Source organism: Furipterus horrens, unplaced genomic scaffold (genome assembly GCF_987537825.1).
Source record: "Furipterus horrens unplaced genomic scaffold, mFurHor1.1.pri manual_scaffold_12, whole genome shotgun sequence".
Taxonomy (NCBI): domain Eukaryota; kingdom Metazoa; phylum Chordata; class Mammalia; order Chiroptera; family Furipteridae; genus Furipterus; species Furipterus horrens.
The window spans coordinates 34,337,841-34,362,080 of NW_028327182.1; the positions used below are offsets into that span (position 1 = coordinate 34,337,841).

Below are 24,240 nucleotides of genomic sequence, written 5' to 3' on the forward strand. Positions count from 1 at the left end.
TAGAAACAGTCATGTTATGGAGTTGCTTCAACAGGCTACTCTAGAAGCCACCTTGCTCTGATTTTACATTAATGCATGGGTTTCTCCTCAGTGAAGAATTTCTTAATCTTCTTTCTCCAACCTGCCTTCATTGCTCACCTCTCCCCTAATCCTTGTAACTGGGCTTGGTAGTGTCAGAACTTCTGGGTGGTTACCATAGTGCCCTGTGCATGTTTTTATCAAAGCAGTGCATCATTTATTATCTGTATTTCTCATTCGTTTAAGCTTTTAGAAGGCAGAGACAGTGTGTTATCATTAATATTTCCAGGCATGTTATTTGGCACATGTTAAGCATTTTCCTAAGTTCTTTGTTGAAGAAATGAAAGAAGGACTCACTGATTTGATAGCCTGCATGGTACTGTGGTTTCCTTGGATCTGTGCCTTTTTGGTGTTGGTCAGGCTTCCCAGAGATGGAGTCTTGTTTTGCACAGGGTAGAGAAGCTTCACCAAGGACCTGCCATCAGTCTTTCTGACCACCTGTCTGGATTGCTGACTGTTACTTGCTCCTACCCTCATCTTAAATGTGCACGTGACTCTCTCTCCTAGATTGCTTGTTGACCGTCTTCATGCTGACCCCCTGACTGAACTGCTGTCTCCCCAGCTCTCACTGTTGTCTTCTGATCTTGGGCTTTAACCTGGCTCTTGAGTGGCCAAGGCTTGAGCCCAGTAAAGGGTGGACAGATAGTCTAGTGTAGGCGTTGCCCTGTTTGTGTGCAGCTTAGAGAATAAGCATGACTATCTTGAACAGGAGACACTGACCAACAAGGTTTTTATTACTCACTGTTGATTAATCAGTGTGGAAAGAGTATTGGATTTGAAATCAAAAGACGCTTGTGGAAAAACAGAATTTCACCACTTCTTAACTCTGTGACCTTGGCAAATCAATTATATGTTTGCTTATTTGTAAAGAATGACTGATTGTTCCTTTTCTGCTTCCTCAAAGGGTTTTGGTGTTTTTGGCCTAAGCCCAAGTAGGTTGAAGTGTTGCATTAAGTTCTGTCCCTTTTTAACCCCTTTTGAAAATATCCCCCGATGGATGGATGGAGAGAGGGGTGGTGTGATGCATTTGCGTTGAGGCTTGCAGTGTATGTGTATTGTAGATCAATGCAGAGCTCTGAGGAGGACAGGATAGGTGGATATTTTGAAATTCTTAAAATTCTTTTTGATGAGTTAGAGGTCAGGGAAGCATTTGCCACTGATGGATATTTTGATGTATGCTAGGATTATGTTTTCTAATTAAAGGTTGCCACCCCCACAACATACATGTTCCACATGTGCTTTTAATTTAGAACTTCTTAATGAGAATAGCCATTTCTGGGCAGAACTTGAGAGAAAATGTCTAAGAGTGGCATCCGCTGTGGTCATCTATTTGAATAATAGGGTTTTAGAAACATTAAGTATAAACATCTTGGGAAGCATTAATATTAAATACCTATTTCGTTAAGTTGCTTAAAAACTTTTTTTATATATTGATTTTAGAGAGCAAGATGAAGGGGGAGAGAGAGAGAGAGAAACATTAATTTGTTGATCTACTTACTTATGCATTCTTTGGTTGATTCTTATATGTGCCCTGGCCAGGGATCAAACCCCCAACCTTGGTGTATTGGGATGACGCTCTAAGTAACTTAGCCACCTGGGCAGGGCCTGAGTTGCTTTGTTAAAGGCCTGCAAAAGTAATTCACCTTTTAAGGTTATTCCTTGAATTAGTATCAGAATTTAATTGCGCAGGACACTATTTGGTTAAAAGAATGAAGGAGTATTATAACATTGAGGTTCCTAGGCAGAGTTAATATACTCTGAACAGTGTTTATTCTATAAATACCTGAGCATTCACAATATATAAAGCGCAGTCCAAGGTGCTAAGGTAAATGAAGGTGAAAAAAAAAAAATCATTGCGTTTACCACCATCTGTTGTTATAGGTGGCTTGTAAAGGAAGCTTTCCTTGTAGAGATAAAGGGTTGGGAGGAGGACCGTGAGGGGAGACAAGTGTGAAAAGGTAAGCTGGGAAAACTTGAACGCGGACCTCGCAGTGCTGAGTACGCCACCTCAGGGTCCATTGCGTGTTTCTGCTGTCGAGGGGTTGTGTTTGCCTTGCTTTGTTTCTCCCTTGTCCCTCACCACCATTGGTCAGAACTACTGATGCAGCTCCTCATGATAATCTCTTCTTTTCTCTCACTGACTTCAGCGTTGCTATTGTAAGTAAGCCCTGTTTTGGCGTGCCAGCAGCAGTTTTCAGGCTCTGACCAGGACCCACAGTAAGAAACGCATTTTATTTTGTAGCCCACCACACACATTCATGCATACGAATTCTCTCAATTGAAACAAAATTTTTAAGAAACAGTGTTTAACGTTTCTAAGCATAATAAACTCAGATCCTTTCTTTTCCCATCTTATCTATTCTTCTCTCCATTCCATTAAAAAAAACAACACAAGAAGTAAAATAAAGTGATCCATTTCACTCCACTGACTTCATGAACCACACATGGTTCACAACCATAGCTAGAAAAACAGGTAGTTTGTCCTTCAAGGAGTTTTTTTGCATATCTCTGTTGTTGAATTATGAGTTGTTTGTAATATTTTCTTATCCTTTAAATGTAGGATCTGTATTGATCTCCCTCTTTTCCAGTCCTGCTATTGATAATTTGTATTTTCTATCTCCTCCTACCCCCCATTAGCATGAGTAGAAGTTTGTCAGTTTTACTGATCTTTTGAAAGATACATTTGGTTTCACAAAATTTCCCTAAGGCACTTTTGTTTTCACTTATTTTATCTTTATTATTTCCTTCCTCTTTCTTTATTCTGTTTCTCATTTCTTAAGTTGGAATATTAAATAATTGATTTGAGACTTGTTTGGAGAGCTACTGCATCTTTTCTGAATATTCAAAATACTTTCTAATTTTCTGTTGATTTTTTTATTTTTTACTTTATTCATTGGTTATTTAGGTAATATGTTGTTTAAGTTTCAAATATTTGAGGAGTTTTCTGATATCTTTCTGTAACTGATTTGTAATTTAATTCCCTTGTGCCAGAGATCTTATTTTGTGTGATTCTAGTTGTTTTCAGTTTTGAATCTTGCCTTCTGTCTCAGAATGTGGTCTGTCTTGGTGAATGTTCCATGTGCACTATTTTTGTTAAAACTGGTCTATCAGTAGTAAACAGGTCAAGTTGGTAGATAGTATTGTTCACATCTTCTCTATTTCTGATCTTCTGTCTTCTTGCTCTGGTAGCTATGGAAAGGGAAATGTTGAAGTCTCCAAATATAATGTAGGATTTTAAAACTTTCCATTCATTTCTATTAGTTTTTACTTCATTTTCTTAATCTTTCCAATAAAATGTGTGTACACTTAGGATTGTTATGAATCCTTTATTATTATGAAATGACCAGTTGTTGTCATTCATTTTTAGCCTTTGGAAATTTACTGAGTTCCTCTGCTCTGCTCGATCCAGTTGTCTCCTTCCTCTTTGAAGAATGAAGAGTTCTTGACTCTGTGATACCAGACCATCAGTTCCATATCCCTGTGACCTTTCCTTTTCTCTCTCTCCCCTGTGTGTTTTTCCTCTGAACTATTGTGATTTCTCAGCTTTCTTTCCTGAAGCCGCTGCTCTCCTCTCTATATAGTACTTGATCTGGGTAATTACCTTTGTCTATATCTCTGTCTGTGACCTTTTCCTCAAGTTGAGACGTTAATGCATTAGCCTGCTGAATACCTTCCTATGATGTCTTATCTGTACTGAAACTCTATCTGCCCCAAATTAAATCCTTCACTTTTATCTTACACTTGTTTTTATTCCTACATTCTCCTAGAAGGTAGCTTCACCATTCTCATGTTTCTTTCTCATTATTTCTCAAATCTATTTTCTTCTCTGAATTCCTTCTATTACAACACTTGACTTTTTATTATCTCTTGTGAGGATTCACAACTTCCTATTGCTCTCTCAAAAAACTGACTTCCTGTACAGCAACTGAGTGATCTCTCCTAATTGTATCTCTGCCCATATTTAACCTTATTTGAAACTGCTTAATTGCACCTGTTATGTATAGATCAAACCTAAGCTTTTTAACATGGCATGTAAGGCCTCTATGGTAGTACCATATCTAATCTGATACACATTTCTCAGTCAACAGGCAGGAACCTTCTAGGGAATAGAAAGATGTGAAATAAATTGTTAGAGAATTTACTTAGTGAATATAAAAACATAGCTGCCGATTGAAAGAAGGTGTGTGGAATGATAGGAAGGGCCATATAATTATTAGCTGTGTGCTAAGTAGTGTTCCAAGTGTTAGTTTTATAACCACATTCAATTTTTTGAGCAAGCCTCTGGGTAGGCATTATTATTATTCCCATTTTAAAGGTGGAGAAACTGAGGCAAGAGAGAGATTAAGTACCTTGTTTCAAGTCTCAGGGGGCAGCCAGGACAGTACAGAGTGGCTCCAGAGAACACTCTCTGGAACAAGAGTTGTACTGCCACCTGAGTGCTGTCCCTTTCTCCCCTGAGAGTGCCAGTGCCAAATCTCAGTGTATCTTCTTATTTTCTGTTTTCTTCCTTCAAGCCATCTATGTGAGACTTCTGACCTTTAAACTGACAAGCAAAAATTGTATCATAGCCATGGGTCTTAATGCTGAGGGAATCATTCTAATTGTAAAGACATACTGTATCTAAGAAGTTTTCTATGATAATAAATTAGCTACTTTGAATATTTCTAGTTAACAAAATGGAGAAAGGATTACCTCAAAGCAACAGAGTGATGCATGTGACTGAGATGGCAACAGATACAGGATAGATTTGTTAAATTGCGAAGTCATAGAAAGACTGGATGGAAACTACTTCACAGATCTAGCAGCTGCAGTCTGCTCCCAGATAAAAGCACAGGCTTTCCTGGTTCCCCTGAAAGTTCCCTATGGGGATTGGAGTCCTAGAGCCACAGAAGATGTCACCCGGTCTGGGCCTGGGCTCTGATGAGTACTTCCAGAAGCTTTGAGTGTTCTCTATGGGCCTTCTGACTCACTCCATGTAACCAATGGCTACTAGAAAGCTCTAGCACATTCCCGGGTGTTTGTGTGAGACTGGGTCACTCAGAGAGGAGTCATCCAGATGAATGTGCCTGACAGGACTGGGTTTGTCTACCTGCAGACTATTCTTGTACCTAGATGCGATGTGTCCTGTGGGATATATGCTAAATTAGACATCATATGTATAAAAAGAAAATGAAGTGATTTTGATTATATGAATATGTGCCTAACTTTCAAGTCAGTTAATAAAACATTAATCATTAGCTTTAAAAAGAGCTCAACTTAAAATAATTATTTAAAATAATATTGACCTGGTATAAAGCTTTTATACTATAATTTAAATTCATTCTGCATTTTTATGAACTTATTATATTTTTCTTGTAAATTAGAAACAATAATATTGTCCACAATTTTTCTGTAAAACTATATACTCAAAATATATATATTTTTTTTCTGTGTAATGTAGAAATACCAGTATGGACTGGGGCAACTGAATGTGTGTGGTCAAATACATCAAAAGATGTTCTATAAAATTTAAACTATTTGCTAAGTCAAGTGGGCGTTTCTGAGCCCATTAATATGAGTTAATTAGAGCTTCCTGTACTTAGATTTTCAGTAGCAACACTTAAGTACTATCTTAGGATCTTTAAATATTTATGAAATAGTTTAGAGAGCTCCTCCTCAAATCAGTACAAACTTGGGAATAAGATCAAGAGCTCTCAGTGTTGAATATACTAAGATATAGTAGGGTGTGCAGACCTGTTTATTCATCCTTTTATCTATTCATTCATTAAACATTTATTGAGTACCTACTACTATTATAGGAATACAGTGATGAATAAGACTGTCTCTTCCTTCTTGGAACAGTGGGGAAACAGATGTGTACACAATCACTACATTTGAGTGCAGTGTGATAGAGGCTTGAGTAATAGTATATAAGGTGCAGTGGAAGTAGTAAAGTCAACTTTGATCTAGAGGAAGACGTCATAGAGCAGATGATCGCAACTGAGTTTTGAAGGTCAAGTTGGAATCCAGGCTGCTGGAGTTGTAGTAACTTTTTACTCTAATAATCTTACTTCCTGGATGTCAACTGAATGAATTCCTAGTGCAAGTATCAGGTTTGCAAGTAGAAAGCTATTATTGATGTCTTCGGATAATTTTCATGAATGAGTATTATATGTCTTTAAAAATTAAGTGTAGTAGTCATTGACAGAGCTAATTTATATTTGTTTTTAAGTATAGAGTACTGTAATATTTGAATATATACAATTATCATTACACTTTGCGTGGATGTGGGTAGATAGAACTTAAACATTTTTTGAATATTAAATTCTTTTAAAAAGATTTTGTTCTCCTTTTGAGTGGAAGTTTTCCTTACTATCTTAATGGTATTACATCACAGAAATTCATGCTTGTTTTTAGTGTAGCAAGCTGCTCTTTGATCAGTGTTGGGAAGAGTCTTGGTTTTCTTATTGAATATATAAAAGGCATAATACCTGGCATTCTTCCTGATATTGTTGAGAAGGCTTTGGAAGGTAAGGAGCAGTGGCTTGTGTCCCAGCTATGGAAGAGAGAAAGCTATTCATTAATTTACACACTTAACGGATATTAATAGAAGACACACTTAGGACCATGCTAAGTTCTAGGAGTGGTTCAGTGAATACAATAACAATTCCTGTTCTCAAGGACTTTTACCCTCAGTGAGTAAATATCTATGATGTGAGGCAGTTTCAGAATATTATACAGTATTCCCTCACTTATTGTAGGTATTAAGTTCTAGACACCCCTGCGATAGGTGAAAATCTGCGAAGTAGGAACCTTACATTTATTTTAGTATTTATATATATTTTAAGGCTTTATAAACCTTCCTACACACTTATAAACTGTTCCCAGTCCCTTATTAACCATTCCCATTCCCTTATTAACCTTTTCTACACTTTTATAAACACTACTTATGTTTTTAAACATATCCTACACTCTGAAACCTACGTAACTTTAACAACATACATATACAGTACCTCAAAATCCCGCGATATAGCGAAAAATCCATGATAAATAATTAAATATAACATTTTAAAAAATCCCACGATACAGTGAGGCTGTGATAAGTGAACCACTATATGAGAGGGACTACTATACATACTGTTTTGTGAGTAAGTAAGCACCAGGTCTGCAGGACCTAACTCTTTCGGGAGGAGTCAGGAGGACTCCTACATGAGATGTAGCTCAAACTGAGAGCTAAAGGTTGAATTGAAATACACCAGATTAAGTGGGTGGGATATGAGTTGTGGTTGTGGATAGGCTGTAGACCAGCGGTTCTCAACCTGTGGGTCGCGACTTCTTTGGGGGTTGAACAACCTTTTAACAGGGGTTGCCTAAGACCATCAGAAAACACATATATAATTACATATTGTTTTTGTGATTAATCACTATGCTTTAATTATGTTCAATTTGTAACAATGAAAATCGTCGGCAGCCGTCCGTCTCGAGAGACGATGGTGTAGCTTCTTAAGAGTCTATCTGCACCGCCGAGAATGGCTGTGCAGTCCGACTCGGGAGTGACACGGTATCTGTCTCCTCCCGTGTTGAATCGACATCTTGCGATGACGCTGGAGTGTCCTCTCCAGTGAAGCTGAAGCTACAGAGCCTGGGCAGGGTGATATGGAGGATCTGCTGTTGCCCATGCAGCAGACCCCCCCTCTCTTCGCAGCTGAAGGATCCAAGGGAAAGACGGAGTCAATACAGCTTGGCTTCAGGTGCGCCGCAGGAGTTGCCGGTGTTGACTACAACGTCAAACCGCCTTAGGGACTCCGGCTCCGGATTTTCTGTCGGGGTTTACTCCCTTAGCCTTTCCCCTGAAGAGGTATGCCGCAAGGCAGCGGAGGTTTTTTGGAGTCGGAGTTTTCCTTCTCTGATGTGCCCTGACTGGAAGATCGAACCAGCGACACTTAGCTCGCAGGCCGACGCTCAATCCACTGAGCCAAACCAGCCAGAGCAACAATGAAAATACATCATGCATATCAGATATTTACATTATGATTCATAACAGTAGCAAAATTACAGTTACGAAGTAGCAACGAAAATAATTTTATGGTTGAGGAACTGTATTAAAGGGTCGAGGCATTAGGAAGGTTGAGAACCACTGCTCTAGGCACAGGAAAAGGCATTGGCACATTTAGGAAACTCTGGGTTACTCATGACATCGAGATCATTGAGAGTAAGGCTGTTGGAACAGTGAGAGGGTGTCTGGAGAGGAAGTAACGTTCTGATTAAGATGGACGTTTGAGCCATGGTAAGATATTTTGAAGTGTCATCCTCTGAGTAACGGGGATATAAAGGTTGAAGAGTTTTAAGCACAGGAATGTGGGACATTAATGGATTTGCATTTCAGTAAGATGAAAATGATGTCAGTGTAGAGAACAGCTCCAGGGAGGGTAGGGTAGAGGGGCCGTGAAGACATAGAGGCAATTTAGGAAGCTGTAGCAGTTGTCCAAGTGCCTTGAATCAGGGTAGTGGTGGCAATAGGGACAGAGAAGATGAATTAAGGTACCATCCACATTGGTTTGATGACTTATGTTTCCTTATTAATTTTCATTAGTTCTTACCATTCAGCTCACTTTTCTGCTAACATAAGTCAACATCCGAAGTCATAATTAATCCATATCATCAGCAGGCATCTAGAGGCTTCTCTCCCTATGCAGATCCACTTTTTCTTCTCATCTGACATTATCTTTGAACTTTAGGCACCCCCAAACTCTTCTTCTCTGCCCTTTGTGTCTCAAAGCCTGCCATTTCAATGTCTGCTTTTCATCTTGCTCTCTGGAAACCTAGATGTTCTTTGAAGATTTTACTTTCCTGGTATCTTCTTCCTTCAGAAGCTTCCAGCTCTTTTTAAGGATTTCTGTGCGTTTCTCCTAGTTGGTCTTAGCTATAGGTTTTCTTGTTCCTCCCTCTGACTCATGGAAGGCATTAGAACTTTCTTCTAAAGTAATTTTTTTTACCTCTATTTCTGTTACTATTCCATATCTGCCTACAAGAGGTCTTAACCTAGGGTTTATGGACCACCATGGGGTTTGTGGTAAAATTTATGGTGTGCTTAAACTTGAGTAGGAAAAGAGTAAACTTAAATGTTTTTTCTTTTTGGTTAATCTTTAAGTGAAATTCAGTGTTTTTAAAACTTATCAATAAGGGTACACTAACCCCCACTCAGTAGGATTTGGCCTGTGCCTTTATTACCACAGAAATCATAGATGTTTTCAAAACATATTGTAGTCACTAACAATACTTCAAAATATGGTTTTTATTCAGCGCAGTTGAAATTAGATTTTGTTACCTCTTGTTATGTAATGCATTCATGGAGATGAATAGATATTACTATATTACAATATTTATTTTCATAACCCCATTTCACTTATTTTTTTCATAATTGTATATATTTTAGGCATGTAAAAGTATTCTCTGAGGATCTCTGTATTAGTCACTTATTGCTATATAGTAAATTATCCCAAAACTAAGTGGCTTAAAATAATAATAAACACTTTAACATTTCACAGTTTTTTGGGTCAAAAAATTGGAATCATCTTAGCAGGATGGTTCTGGTTTGAGGTCTTTGTGAGATTGTAATTAGGGCATTGGCTCAGGCCATCGTCATGTGAAGCACTGAGGGAGCTGGAGAACCCCTTTCCAGAGGGCTTCACTTCTGACTGGCAAGGCAGTGCCCATTAATGCCGGGAGGCTTCAGTTCTTCCCCATGCGGCACCTCTGCTGGGTGCTTGTAACACTTGGCTGTAGAATACATATTGCATGTTGTAACTTACTTTCCAGAAATTGAAACAGTGAATGGCCAACCCCCTGTACCCCCCATTATAATATCTCTTTGTAATAGTGATGTCAGTAGCATTTTAATAAAGACCATGGAACAGGCAGGCATAGCATTTAGCTGGTAAGATGTGCCATCTCCTGTAATTCTCACTCATATCAGCCTCAAAGGGGTCCCTGATGTATTTCCTTTCCAAAGCCTCTCTTGAGGTTTTCTCCTCCCAGAATTATTCACTGGTTCCTATCTGTTGCTGATTCACATAGCTTAGGATTTTCTTGGGGGTTGCTTACATATTTTACCTTAATTTATAATTAGTTCTTTATTATATATTTCCTCCCTCAAGTGGTAAACATCCATCTGCAGCGATGGCACTACATTTTATATATTTTATCATCCAGTAGTTACTCATTCATTCATGCCTTCAACAAATACTAATTGACTGCTAGCTATCTGCCAGCTACTGTGCTATAGGATGAACACACACCAGTAGCTGTAATAGCTACCCATTACTGTGGAAAAATTATCCTCCCCAATTACCCTAAATTTAATAACCAAAAACAGCAATCATCTCATACTGTTGCCTTAGATAGGAATTTGGTAGTTGCCGAGCCAGGTGATTCTAGCTTGGGGTCTCAGAAGTTTGCAGAGAAGACTTTGACTAGAGCTTTTTAAAAGTATGCTTTGCGGAGCTCTGTGTTAGCCATCTACTGCTGCATGATATATTAGTTATCTGAAGGCTCAGCTGGGGCTTCCAAGACAGTGCACTCACAGGAGTGTTGGCTGGAGGCCTCCATGCTGCTTTAGCTTCTGTTGCTCGGTTCTGGGCCTCCCCGTAGGCTGTCTGGAGTGTCCTCTTGATCTGGCAGCTGGCATACCCCAGAGCATGGGATCCTAAATGGAGTGAGACAAACCTGTACTGTCTTTTATGATCTAGTCTTGGATATCGTAGTATCCTATTGGTTACACAAGTCAGGATCGCTGGGAGCCCTTTTAGAGACTGGCTGCCACAGTGACTAAAGCAATTCGTTGTTTGTCTAGCATGGCACTTACATTTTAATGGAAGAGTCAGCAATTATAAATGAAATAGTCACAGGCTATCATATGTCATGTGAAACTACATATAAAGGGAAAACACTGTGCTGTGATAGAGAATGGGGAGTGTTTAGACATATAAGCTACCCTAGAGGAGTTAGCTAAGGCATTTCTGACCTGTTAACCCAAGGCCTAAGGGTCATTGTAGTTTTATTTGCTGTTATCAACTCATTGTGATAGGTACTAATGTGAAAGTTTTAAGTGGTTTGGTTAGGATAACACAGCAAGTAGTTGGGCAGGATTCATAAGTCAGACTCCAGAGCGATGTACAGTACAGTATTCCCTCACTTATCACGGGTGTTACATTCCAGACCCCCCACGAAGTAGGAACTTTACATTTATTCTACACTCTTTAACCTACGCAACTTTAATAACATAAGTATACAGTACCACAAAATCCCGCGATATAGCGAAAAGTCCGCGATAAATAATTAAATACAATATTTTTAAAAATCCCGTGAAACAGTGAGGCCACGATAAGTGAACCGTGATATAGAGAGGGACTACTTATCGCGGCCTCACTGTATCACGGGATTTAAAAAAATATTATATTTAATTATTTATCGTGGATTTTTCGCTATATCGCGGGATTTTGTGGTCCTGTATACTTATGTTGTTAAAGTTACGTAGGTTTAAGACTGTAGAATATGTTTAAGAACATAAGTAGTGTTTATAAAAGTGTGGAAAAGGTTAATAAGGGGGTGGGAAAGGTTAATAACGGGCTGGGAACTATTTATAAGTGTGTGGGAAGGGTTTATAAAGCCTTAAAATATATATAAATACTAAGATAAATGTAAGATTCCTACTTTGTGGATTTTCACCTATTGCGGGGGTTCTAGAACGCAATACCCACGATAAGTGAGGGAATATGTATTTAATCATCAAGTTGCTATTTAGTAATGAAGCTAATTAACAAGTAAAGTATTTAAACTGTTAGGTTTTCCCCTCCTCTTAAATATAGTTCAAGATTGCATGGAAATCGATAATTTTAATGATATCTTTGCCTTCGATTTTAAGTATATATTCACATAGAATTGATTCTGTAATTACAATGAACTTTTATTTGCTCAATAATTCTTCTGGATTATATGAAAATATCAACTCACTTTGGGTTCTAAGGAAATGTGTTTATGATCACACATAGTTTTCCAGACTTTTCAAGTTGTAAGATGAATAATAATTACAATATCTCCCTTTTGTTTTAAATTAAAAGTTCTTCTGTTTTTAAAATGTTGTAAGAGTTAAAAATTGTTTTCGCTGTTACCGTGTCATGCTATAGCTAAAAATCTAGGTAGTTTATAAGAGCTTGTTTTTTGGTTTAATTAATTTTATTTAAACTTTCATTACTGATTATTATTGTGAGATAATACTCAGTAGGGTGCTCATTTAATTTCCCCCGAAGATAAGTGATATTAATTTATAAAACTCAGTATACCCCAGACACAGCTGTAGCCATATTAATTAAGTGTGGTGCACCACCTCAAATAACATTATAATAGAATTCCCTCAGTCTTGTGTGTTTAAACAATTCTTCAGCAAAGGCAAGTTGTTTGTACTTCATCTACTTGGATTATGTTTCTAATTCATCTTTAAGACAAGAATTTCAAAAGTAGCTACACAAGTGCACAAATTGTAAAAGACACATAGTCCCAGCCAAATTGCCAAATACAAAATAACAACCATTTATAGTCAGTATGAGGGGGATTTCTATTGTGTTTTTATGTATAAAAGATTTTTAAAGTTTGGTTTTATGTTTTATTGTGCCTTTCTTTAAGCAAATTCTATGTGCAATTCTATGGAAGATAAATTAGTGATTTTTTTCTTTTTTTATTTACGAGTAGAGGAGACATAGTATCAGCAATTTTAAAAAGTGGAATTTCTCATTTCATTTAAAATGAGTTGATAGTAAAATTCACTTTGCACCTAACTTTGTAATAATGTCTCAGTTATGTGGAATCTACCTGTAGTGCTCAGTGGAGCATCACATACCTGAGAACACTTTTACTTTAAGCCTGAGGTATTCAAGAAATTCAATTTACTGTTCTAGTATAGGAGGAAGGGATGTACTTATTTTTCTCATATAGTTCCTTATTTTGTCTTTCATGTCTTCTAATCAGGGAAAATAGATAAAAGCATTGTAATGAAATTATGAAACACTGATCTTTTGTATCTCATATTACTGTTTGGATGTTTGAAGATTTAGAAGCTAGAAGAGGGATATGCTAATTTTTCCTGTCTTGCCTTTAGCTAGCTATGCTAGTGATAATGTGCAAATTTGTTTTTCTACTTGGATAAAATTCACCCCCTTCCCCAGAATTTAAGTGCCAAGAGTATGGGGTAGGTGTGTTAATTCTATTTTATTATTATTGTACATATTCTGATATTGTTTATTGATACAAATGCAATTTACTAAAAACATAATAGGTTGATTTGTTTCCCTTTATGCTATTTTGTAAGTCATCAACTACTATGAAATTTTTATGTATAAATGGTTTGGAGTTTGTCCTTTATTATTTAGACATGCATTCATTTTGATGTTATTGTTCAAGCTCTTAGCACAGTACTTGACATATAGAAGAGACTCAATAAATATTAGCAATTGTAATTTTTATGACATTTACAGATTTTTATTTAAGAAAGTTTTTTTTTTTTTTTTGTGTGTGTGTGTGTGTGTATGAAAACTAAAATTTTTTATTTCTTCTACCACTGCTGGAATCATTAAGTTACGTAATCACACATCAGCTTGTGAATTGTTTAAGCTTACTATTCTCATTCATTGACATGTTCACATTTATAATATTGATTTATTACTGATGTTTTGCTTAATTTCATGTCATAGGTTTAGCATATTAATCAAGTTACACTTTGGTGTGTGATGAGGAGTCAGCAAAGTTTTCACACTGAGGAACTGTTAGTACTTATATAGATAGTATAGAAGTGGTAATTCAAAAGAGAGTAACTAGTCTCATTTCTTAAAAACAATGTTCTTTGGCATCTCCTAGTTTTTTAAAACAAATATGAAGAATTGGGGTACTAATGTATGTAGGTGCAATCACTTGTGGAAATATATTCATGTGAAGACATTTTATGTTTCCGGGTTATTCCTAAATACAGCATGTTTATCTTGGTAAGTTGGATATCCCCTTTCTTTGCTACTGTAATACATTGTACATACCTTTTGCTGCATTTTCTATATTGCTGTATAATTTCCTGTTTATGTGCTTGTCTCCTTCATTAGTTTGTTTGTTATTTATGTCGTAAATAGCTCATTTATCTTTGTATCACTAACATCAAACAGAAGAATAACCTCTTCTGTGCTCTTCATTTCTATTTGTAAATCTGGGATTCCATTTGGTATAATTTCTTGGTGGCCTGAAAAATTGCTTTTGACACTTTGTATTATAGGTCTTCTGCAGGCATTTTCTCTCACCTTTTGAGTGTCTGAAAATGTTTTAGTTTTGCTTCTATTTATGAAAGATATTTTTACTGGACATAGAATCCCAGGATTGACAGTATTTTTATTTTGGTACTTTATTATTTTTATTATTATTTTTTGAGTTAATCTTTATTGTATTTTTTTTTAACATTACCATTTAGTCCCCTTATACTCCCTCCCCCCAGCAATCACCACACTGTTGTCCATGTCCATTGTCATTTTTGCACAATGCCTCCATCCCTAACCTCCCCCCTCCCCCTTAGCTGTCATCCTGCTCTCCATCTACAAGTCTGTCCCCTTTTCCCTTTTTAGTTCAGTTTGTTAATTAGATTCCACATATGAGTGAAATCATATGATATTTGTCTTTCTCTGACTGGCTTATTTCATATAGCATAATGTTCTCCAGGTCCATCCATAGTGTTGCAAAGGGTAAAAAGAATTTTTTTTTACAGCTGAGTAGTGTTTCATTGTGTAAATGTCCCATAGTTGTTTTATCCACTTATCTACTGATGGACACTTGGGAGATTGTAAATAATGCTGCAATGAACATAGGAGTGCTTATGTTCTTTCGAATTAGTGTTTAGGTTCCTTGGGATATATTCCCAGAAGTGGGATCACTGGGTCAAAAGTCAATAACTTTTTGAGGTATCTCCATACTGCTTTCCACAGTGGCTGCACCAGTCTGCGTTCCCACCAACAGTGCAAAAGGATTCCCCTTTCTCCACATCCTTGCCAACACTTGTTGTTTGTTGATTTATTGATGATAGCCATTCTGACAAGTGTGAGATGGTTTTAATTTGCATTTCTCTGATGATTAGTGATGTTGAGCATCTTTTCATACGTCTGTTGGCCATCTCTATGTCCTCTTTGGAGAAGTGTCTATTCAGGTCCTTTGCCCATTTTTTAATTGGCTTGTTTGTTTTCTTTGGTGTTGAATTTTGTAAGTACTTTACAAATTTTGGATATTATTCCCTTATCAGATGTATCAGTGAATATGTTCTCCCATTCTGTGGGTTGTCTTTATTTTGTTGATGACTTCCTTTACTGTGCAAAAGACTTTTGGTTTGATGTAGTCCAATTTGTTTATTTTTTCTTTGGTTTCCTTTGCCTGAGGAGATATATTTGATAAAATATTGATACGAACAATGTCTATTATTTTGCTGCCTGTATTTTTTTCTAGTATTTTTATGTTTTCAGATCTAACATTTAAGTCTGATCCATTTTGTATTTATTCTTGTGTGTGGTGTAAGAAGGTGGTCTAGTTTCATTTTTCTGCGTGCATTTGTCTAATTTTCCTAACACCATTTATTGAATAAGCTACCTTAAGCCCATTGTATGTACTTGCTTCCTCTGTCAAATATTAATTGATTATAAAGGTGTAGGTTTATTTCTGAGCTCTATTATTCTGTTGCATTGATCTATATGTCTGTTTTTTTGTTTTTTTTTTTGCCAGTACCATACTGTTTTGATTACTATGGCCTTATAATATAGTTTGATATTAGGTAGTGTGATTCCTCCAACTTTGTTTTTTCTCAGGATCACTGTTGCTATGTGGAGCCTTTTGTGGTTCCGTATGGATTTTTGAAATATTTGTTTTAGTTCCGTGAAATACATCATTGAAATCTTGTTAGGATTGAGTTGAATATATAGATTGCTTTGGGTAGTATGGGCATTTTAATGATATTAATTCTTCCTATCCATGAATACAGTATGTGCTTCCACCTATTTGTATCTTCTTTAGTTTCTTTCCTCATTGTCTTATAGTTTTCTGAATACAGGTCTTTTACATTCTCGCTTATGTTTATGCCTAGGTATTTATTCTTTTTTGAAGCAATTGTGAATGGGATTGTTTTCTTAATTTCCCTTTCTGTTATTTCATCATTGGCATATGAAAATTCAACTGATTTCTGGATGTTAATTTTCAATCCTGCTACTTCACTGAATTCATTTATTACTCATAATAGTTTCTTTGTGGAATTATTGGGGTTCTCTATGTACAGTATAGTGTCATATGCAAATAAACACAGTTTTACTTCTTCCTTTTCAATCTGGATGCCTTTTATTTCTTCTTTTTGTCTGGTTGCTGTGGCTAGGGCTTCTAGTACTGTATTGAATAAGAGAGATAAAAGAGGACATCCCTGTTTTGTTCCCAATCTTAAGGATGAACACTTGTAGTATTTGCCTATTGGGTATGATGCTGACAATGGGATTACCATATGTTTAGGTATGTTCCCTCTAACCTCACTTTTCTGAGGTTTTTTATCATAAGTGGGTGTTGGATTTTATCAAATGATTTTTCTCTATTGATATGATTATGAAGTTTTTATCCTTCACTTTGTGTACGTAGTGAATCTCATGTATTCATTTGTAAATGTTGCACCAAACTTGCATTCCCGGAATAAATCCCTCTTTATCATGGTGTGTGATCTTTTTGATGCATTGGTGTATTTGGTTTTCTAATATTTTGTTGAGGATTTTAACATCTATGTTCATCAGGGATATTAGCCTATAGTTTTCTTTCTTTGTAGTGTCTTTATCTGGTTTTGGAATTAGGATAATGTTGGCATCATAAAATGAGTTTGGGAGCCTTCCATCCTCTTGAATTTTTTTGAAATAATTTGAGAAGGATGAGTGTTAGTTCTTCTTGGAATATTTGGTAACATTTGGTCTGTCTTAGAAATGTTCCATGTGCACTTGAAAAATATGTATATTTTGCTTTGGGGTGAAATGTTCTAAAGATATAAATTAAATCCATTTGATCTAGTGTGCCGTTTAAGGCCGCTCTTTCCTTGTTGATTTTCTCTGGAAGATCCATCCATTGAAGTCAATGTGGTGTTAAAATCCCTGACTATGACTGTATTTCTGTTGATCTCTCCTTTTATGTCTATCAAGATTTACTTTACATATTTAGGTGTTCCTATGTTTAGGATGCATAAATAATTTATTAGGGTTATATTCTGTTTTTGGATTGTTCTTTTTATTATTATGTAGTGTCCTTTTTCTCTTACTCTAGCCTTTGGTTTAAAGTCTATTTTGTCAGTTCTAAGTACTGCTACCCCAGCTTTTTTCCTGTCCATTTGCATGAAATATCTTTTTCCATCCCTTTACTTTTAGTCTGTGTGCATCTTTCGATCTGAGATGGGTCTTTTGAAAGCAGCATATATATGGGTCTTTTTTTCTTATCCATTCAGCTACCATATGTCTCTTAGTTGAAGCATTTCAGCCATTTAATGTGATTGTTGATAGATATATATTCAGTGCCATTTTATTGTTAGACTATTTTCCTCTTTTTTTTTTTTTTTTCTTTTCCTTTCTCCTTCTTAAAGCAAGACTTTGAATATTTGTTGCGGTACTGGTTTTGTGTTAATAAAATCCATTAGTTTTTTTTCTTGTCTGGGAAGCTCCTTATTTCTTCTTCAATTTCAAATGATAGCCTTGCTGGGTAAAGTAACCTTGGTTGTAGGTTCTAGCTTTTCATCACCATGAGTATTTCATGCCACTCCCTTATGATCTGAGATGTTTCCATTGAGAACTCTGATGACAGTCTATTGGTGCTCCTTTTTATGTAACTACCTGCTTTTCTCTTGCGGCTTTTAGTATTCTCTCCTTGTCTTTAAGTTTTGTCACTTTAATTATGATGTATCTCAGTGTAGGCCTCTTTGGGTCTTACTTGTTTGGGACTCTCTGAGCTTCCTGGATTTGTGTGTCTTTTGTTTACCAGATTAGGAAAGTTTTCGGTCATTATTTCTTCAAATAGGTTCTCAATCCCTTGCTTGTTGTTTTCTCCTGGTATTCCCATTATGTGGATGTTGTTATGCTTCATGTTTTCCAGACTGTTTCTTAAGATTTCCTCATTTTTTAAAATTCTTTTTCCTTTTTGCTGCTCTGCCTGGGTGTTTTTTTCTATCCTGTCTTCGAAATCATTGATTTGATCCTCTACTTCTTCTAAACTGCTGTTCATTCCTTCTGTTACAGAACCCCTGGGCTGCTCCAGTTGAAAACAAACCCACGGGCTTTTTAGTTAGGGGCCCGATTGCCCGCCGCCAAAATTATAACTCTCAATACCAGAGTTTGGTGAAAAGAAAAAGAATTGTTTATTTAACAGTTATATAGATTTAGTTATTTGCGGATTTCTGTTATTAAGTCTTATGCTCTTTAAAACACCCACAAACACATATCCTTGCCTCCCCCCCTTCCAAACCAGGCTAGTTTTAGGAAAGTCACAGAAACCGTTTCCCTACTTTCCAAACACAGTTCAGCTTTACCAGCAGCTGCCAATCATTCAATCTGATTGGGGAGGTCCTTTCTGTGCTGTGGTGCCCTCCAGCTCTCAATGCAGGACCGCCTGGATTCTCAGCCTCCTTGCCAACTGCCTTCTTCCTGCAAACCGCGCGGATCTCCTCTCCTTCTCAAAACCGCATGGCGAGAGCCTCTTAAAGCAGCCTGGAGACCCCTTCTCCAAGCCACATGGAGAAGGCCCCTTCACCAAGCCACGTGGAGGGAGCACACGAGAGAGCGAGAGAGCGAGAGCGAGCGTGCGGGCGCGCCAGAGAAAGTGTCAGAGCGCCAGAGCCAGAGCGCGAGTGAGAGCCCGAGTCAGAGAGCGGGAGTGTCTCAGAGTGAGAGCACGAGCGAGAGCCAGAGAGAGTCTCAGAGAGAGAGCACGAGCGAGAGCCAGAGAGAGTCTAAGCTAAAATGTCTGCAGCTGCTTATATATCCCTGACTGCGTCATCTGACGCAGTGGGCGTTGCAAACAGTTCTGACCATTCACAGAACTTTACGTAGGCTCTGTGTGCTTTTTCCATACTGTCCCCTGGTTCAAGACTCCTCCCATCTGCCTGAGGCTTTGGATGCATTAAAGCCATTTTGCATAAGAAAGACAGTAGCCACCAGCCTCAGGCATGTGGAAGCATTTGAAAAGCTGTTTACTTCTCCTCATCCCCCAGCTGCAAGCTCTGGGGATTTTTGAACTCCCTTGTTTCTGTAGCACTTCCATGTTTTATTTATTTCAGATATTACCTTCTTTATTTGTGACTCTTTTTTATGGTTTCTATGTCTTTTTTTCATGCCTTTGGTTATTCTTATAATCATTACTCTAAACTCTTGCTCTTAAAAGTGGCTTGCCTCCATATCATCTGGTTTTTCCTCTGGAGAATTCTCTTGTTCTTTCATTTGGGGTCTGTTTCTTTGTCTTCCCCTCTTGGCTGCTTCTTTGTGTTTGTTTCTATGTATTAGGTAGATCTGCAAAGATGGTGGTGACGGACGTTGGTAGATGCTGCTTGTGACTGTCCCTAGTCAACTGGCTTGGAGCTATTAGCGATCCATAGTATGTGGTTCCCTCTCCTGGGCCTATTTGTGTGCAATAAGAACCAGGCTGTGGACCAAGGCCAGCTCTTACCAGCACCTGGCCCTGCGGAGGGTCAGCTGAAGTCTTATAGACTTAACTAATGGGGCAGAATACTTCCTATTGGCAGGGCTGTTGCTTCCTCTCAGGCTGATGCCACCAGGAGAGGAGTGGTCTGCCTGAGAAAGATGGCTCCAGCAGTATGGGGAATGACTCAGCACAGGGATCCTGGCAGCTGTTCCTTCAGTTCTCTCCCCAGGGCCACCAGACCCAGACTCTTCTGAAACATCTCTAGTCCACTCTGCCTTCCCTCTGCTGGAGCCCAGGGTAAATGGCTGCAAAGAAAATTTTGTGAATTGACCCTTTGAGAGGCTGTCTGAGGCTCCAGCCATCTCTCCCTATTGGCTTTTCATAACTGGATGTTACCTGGGTTCCTTTCCTGGCTCTGGTGCTGTAGGCTGGGGAGCCCAGCTTGAGGTTTAGATCCCACACTTTTTGGGGTAACCCCCTCAGTCTCTGAAATATCCCTCCAGAACTTCAGCTGCCACCCTTTGGGATCCCAGCCAGCTCTTTCATGCCTCGTCCATAATGCCTACCAGTCATGCTGGGGTGAAGTGGATTCTTCTGTCTTTGGTTACAAGGCTTCTCTCCAGCTAGTGTTCAGCTGGTTATTCAGGATGATTTCTCTACAATTTAGTTGTAATTCCAGATTGGTCTTAGGAAAGGTTAGTGTAGCTTTCACTTACTCCTTTGCCATCTTGGATCTCTTCCTTTGTTACTTTAAAGATGCCATTCCATTGTCTTTACTTTATTATTGTTCAATTACAGTTGTCCCAATTTTCCCCCTTTTCTCTCCCTTGCCCCAACTACACCTGCTCCCACAGTCAGTCCCCACCCTGTTGTCCATGTTCATGCCCATTTATACTTGTTCCTTGACTAGACCCTTCCTCTTCTTTCCCCTGTTACCCAACTCCCACCTCCCGTCTGGTTGCTGTCAATTCCTTATTTCCACATCTTTGGTTCTATTTTGCTCATTTGTTTGTTTTGTTCATTAGGTTCCACTTATAGGTAAGATCAGATTGTATTTGTCTATTCACTTATTAGGTTGAGTGAGAGAGACTCTGGGTCCCTCGGAGTGGATGAAGAAACTACTCAGAGACTCTCCATCTGAGGAAGGAAGGGAGGGGGTTTTCTCTAGTGGAAAATTGCCCCCCTTTTCTTTATTAGCCAAGGTTTTTATCCACTTTCCACATAGGGAAGTACTTAAGGAAAATACGTAGCACTTCCCCAAATGGTAGGGAGTGAAAGGGAAATGCAGATTAATACAGGGTTGAAACTTCCAGGTATTTTACACAAGGTCAAAAGCATTTCCTCTTACTTAATTGTTCTGTTTTTCACATTTTACTGACAAGGATTTGAGGCTTTACAGAGAAAAACAGAGCAGGTTCCCTTTTCCTTAAAAGTCACTTTGCATTTCTATTCTATCTCTAAAATCCCCCAGAGGGTAGGATTCAGAGCAGGCCTGGGAGACAACCTGCCCAGCTGGGGGCAGCTCCGCACAGCGGTCAGAGCCTCTTAAACCAAGCCTGTCTGCTTCCCACATCTCCCCATGTCTGTCTGTCCCCCACAGTTGAGTAGTTTTTTGGTGGAGCCTATGCCATTCCATTGTCTTTTGCTGCCATTGTTTCTGGTAAGAAATTAGTTATCATTTGTGTCTTTTTCTTCCTGTGTATATAATGTCTTCATTTCTATGACTGCACTTTTATGGTTTGGCCTTTATTTTTATTTTTTTAATTTTTAATTTTCAGCAGTTTTACTAGGAGGTGCCTGGGTGGTACTTTTTGTTTGTTTTTTGTTTTTAATAGAACAGTTATCTTCTGATATGTCTTCTGTACTATTCTCACTCTCTCTTCTGCTTGTACCCCAATTGCACTTATGTTATAATATTTTGTATTGTATCACAGATCTTGGTTGCTATGTTCTTTTTTGTTTTGGTTTTTCTCTTTCCATTCTTTTTTCTCTTTGTCGTGGTTTTCACACTTTCCTTGATCTGTGTGTTTAGGTTCACCAGTTCTTTCTTCAGCAATGTTTAGGCTCTATTAAGCCCATCTAATGAATTCTTCACTTCTGACCCATTTTTCATTCTAAAAGACATTAAAAAAGTTTTTATGACCTAGCTGCTGAAATTCACCATCTCTCATGCATGGTGTTCACTCTTTTCATTATATTTTTTATCTTTTATATCTTTTGTTAGTTTTATAAATCTTACTTTAAATTGTCTCTTTTAATTCCACCATCTAGGCCATGTCTGGGTCTGCTTCTTTTGACTGGGGGGACACATTTTCTTGATCTTTGTGCTCCTTGTAGTATTTGATCATATGGTGGATGTGTAAAAAAATTATAGTACAAATTAAATAATATTTGCTTCCAAAAAAGTCATGCCCTCCTTTCAGGTGGCTAGAATGGGTCAATGCGATCTCCAGTTGAGCTGGGTTTTGGTTTCCTTCCTGCTTTAGTTGGATTCAGCTCATTTTTGGCCTCCAATGTTTTGAGGGCTTGGGATCTGAGCAGTAATGTGTTTTTTGACTTTACAACTGAACCACTAGCTTTATCTCTGTTTTAAAGTCCTGATGCCCATTTGTAGGGTTATGGTAGAGTTTTCTTTATGTTTTCAGTTCCACTTCTGGCTCTCTTGTTTTTTTAGGAAATCTCTCACTGACTTGATGTCCTTCCCCCAGGCTCCAATGTGTTACTGGGATTTCTCTCAGATTGTTTGTTTAGACCAGAGACTTCAGAGGGAGAGACCTGTCAGGCCTTGAGAGATATCTTGTTCAGCTTTCCTACCCTCCCCGCCCACTGACATGCTACCCCATAGAGCTGGTGAAGATTTCAGGTCAGGGTTTAGTAGATGGGTGCAAACTTGCTCTATGGCTGGGGCTTTGTGACCAGGGCTCCTTGGAGTTCTAGTCTCTCATGCCAGTGCCCATGCTCCTGTCAGTAGTAGTTCATTAAAAATTTGGTTTTTCTTTACCTTTAGGTGCTTCTTTTTCAGCCGTTTGTTAGTGATGAAAGCACCTGTCTTTTTTTTTTTCTCACCTGAGGACATGCTTATTGATTTTTTGAGAGAGGGGAAGAGAGGGAGAGAGAGGGAGGGATAGAAACATTGATATGAGAGAGAAATATCAATTGGTTGCCTCCCGTACTAGTCACAGCCAAGGACTAAACTAAGCCTGTCACTTCTTCATAGTTCTTGCAGGTTTTCTGGTGACCTCAGCTCCCTGATGGCTTGAAGTCAACAGCTACTACAATTCTGTAGTTTTTGTGGCATGTTTTGGTTGTTAGGATGGGAGCAGTGGTGTTTTGTGACTGTTTTCTAAATACTACTGGAAGCTGTCATATTTGTAGTACTTTACTGTTTGCATGTTAGATGGACGATGTGTGATTGTGGTACATAGCATTTTTCTTAGGCATTATCATCATTTAAAGACCTATTTTGAAAGATAATCATTATTATCTTTGTATCATTATTTGAAGACATTTTGTTTCATTAGTTAAGTGACTTGTTCTTTTGAGAATTTTAAGAGTTGTATTTCTTTAATGGGCTATACTTGTTCTAGTCTATAGAACTTTCTGTGACGACAGAAATGTTCTATAGGTGCTTAGACCAGCACGGGAGCCACTAGCTAGACATGGCTCTTGAGCAGCACTTGGTATATGGCTAGTGCAACTAAGGAACTGAATTTTAATTTATGTTTAAATAGCTACATGTAGCTAGTGGCTACCGTAATGAATATAGCACAGGTCTATGTAGTATACATATTATGGCAATAAAAGTAGCTTAATATATATAGTTATATTGAGAAATTCACAAATTCATTGTGCTTTTAAGTATAGTTCTGTGCTCAACATCCCCTTTAAGACTTTTTGCCTTTTTTGATTGTTACCCTATGAAACTTTGTATGAGTGTGGGTTCTTCGTGAGAAGTAGAATTTGCAAAAATCAAAATAAACAATTAGCTGTGCAAACTAATATACATTTCAAATTTCAGCAGACTATTTGATGATCTAATTGTAGAAGGGATCCCATTACAACAAAATTCCAGCTTTGTTTCCTGAGGCGTTACCCACCCTACTCTACAGTTGTTCATGAAGTTCAAATACAGAGCAGCCTGAGTAAAGAGAAATGTGTTTATTAGGTTAACAAGCTATGGAGTTACAAGTAGAATTCTTAAAATTCTAAATCACTCCCTGGTCCCTTACCCCCCATACACACACCTCCCTGGAATATAGTATGCACTGAGTAATAGTGTGACTGCCAGCCACTAAATTAGCTAAGCTACTTTTGTAAAACTGCTTAGATTGCTAATCTGTAAAGGAAAGGTCACCTGACATTAGACTCTCAATTCTATAATTTTAAGATTAGAAGGAATATTTTGAGGTTGTCTGATTTCTCTTCTGCTTTTAGACATAATGCTTACTGAAAACTTTTTACTAACAC

At 37.8% G+C, this 24,240-nt stretch overlaps 1 protein-coding gene across 1 annotated transcript in view; it reads left to right on the top strand.

The window, feature by feature from the left end:
- The window catches only part of DIAPH3 (diaphanous related formin 3), a 474,633-nt gene that overhangs the window by 31,089 nt on the left and 419,304 nt on the right, over positions 1 to 24,240 (top strand). The gene's annotated exons all lie outside the window — the stretch shown is intronic.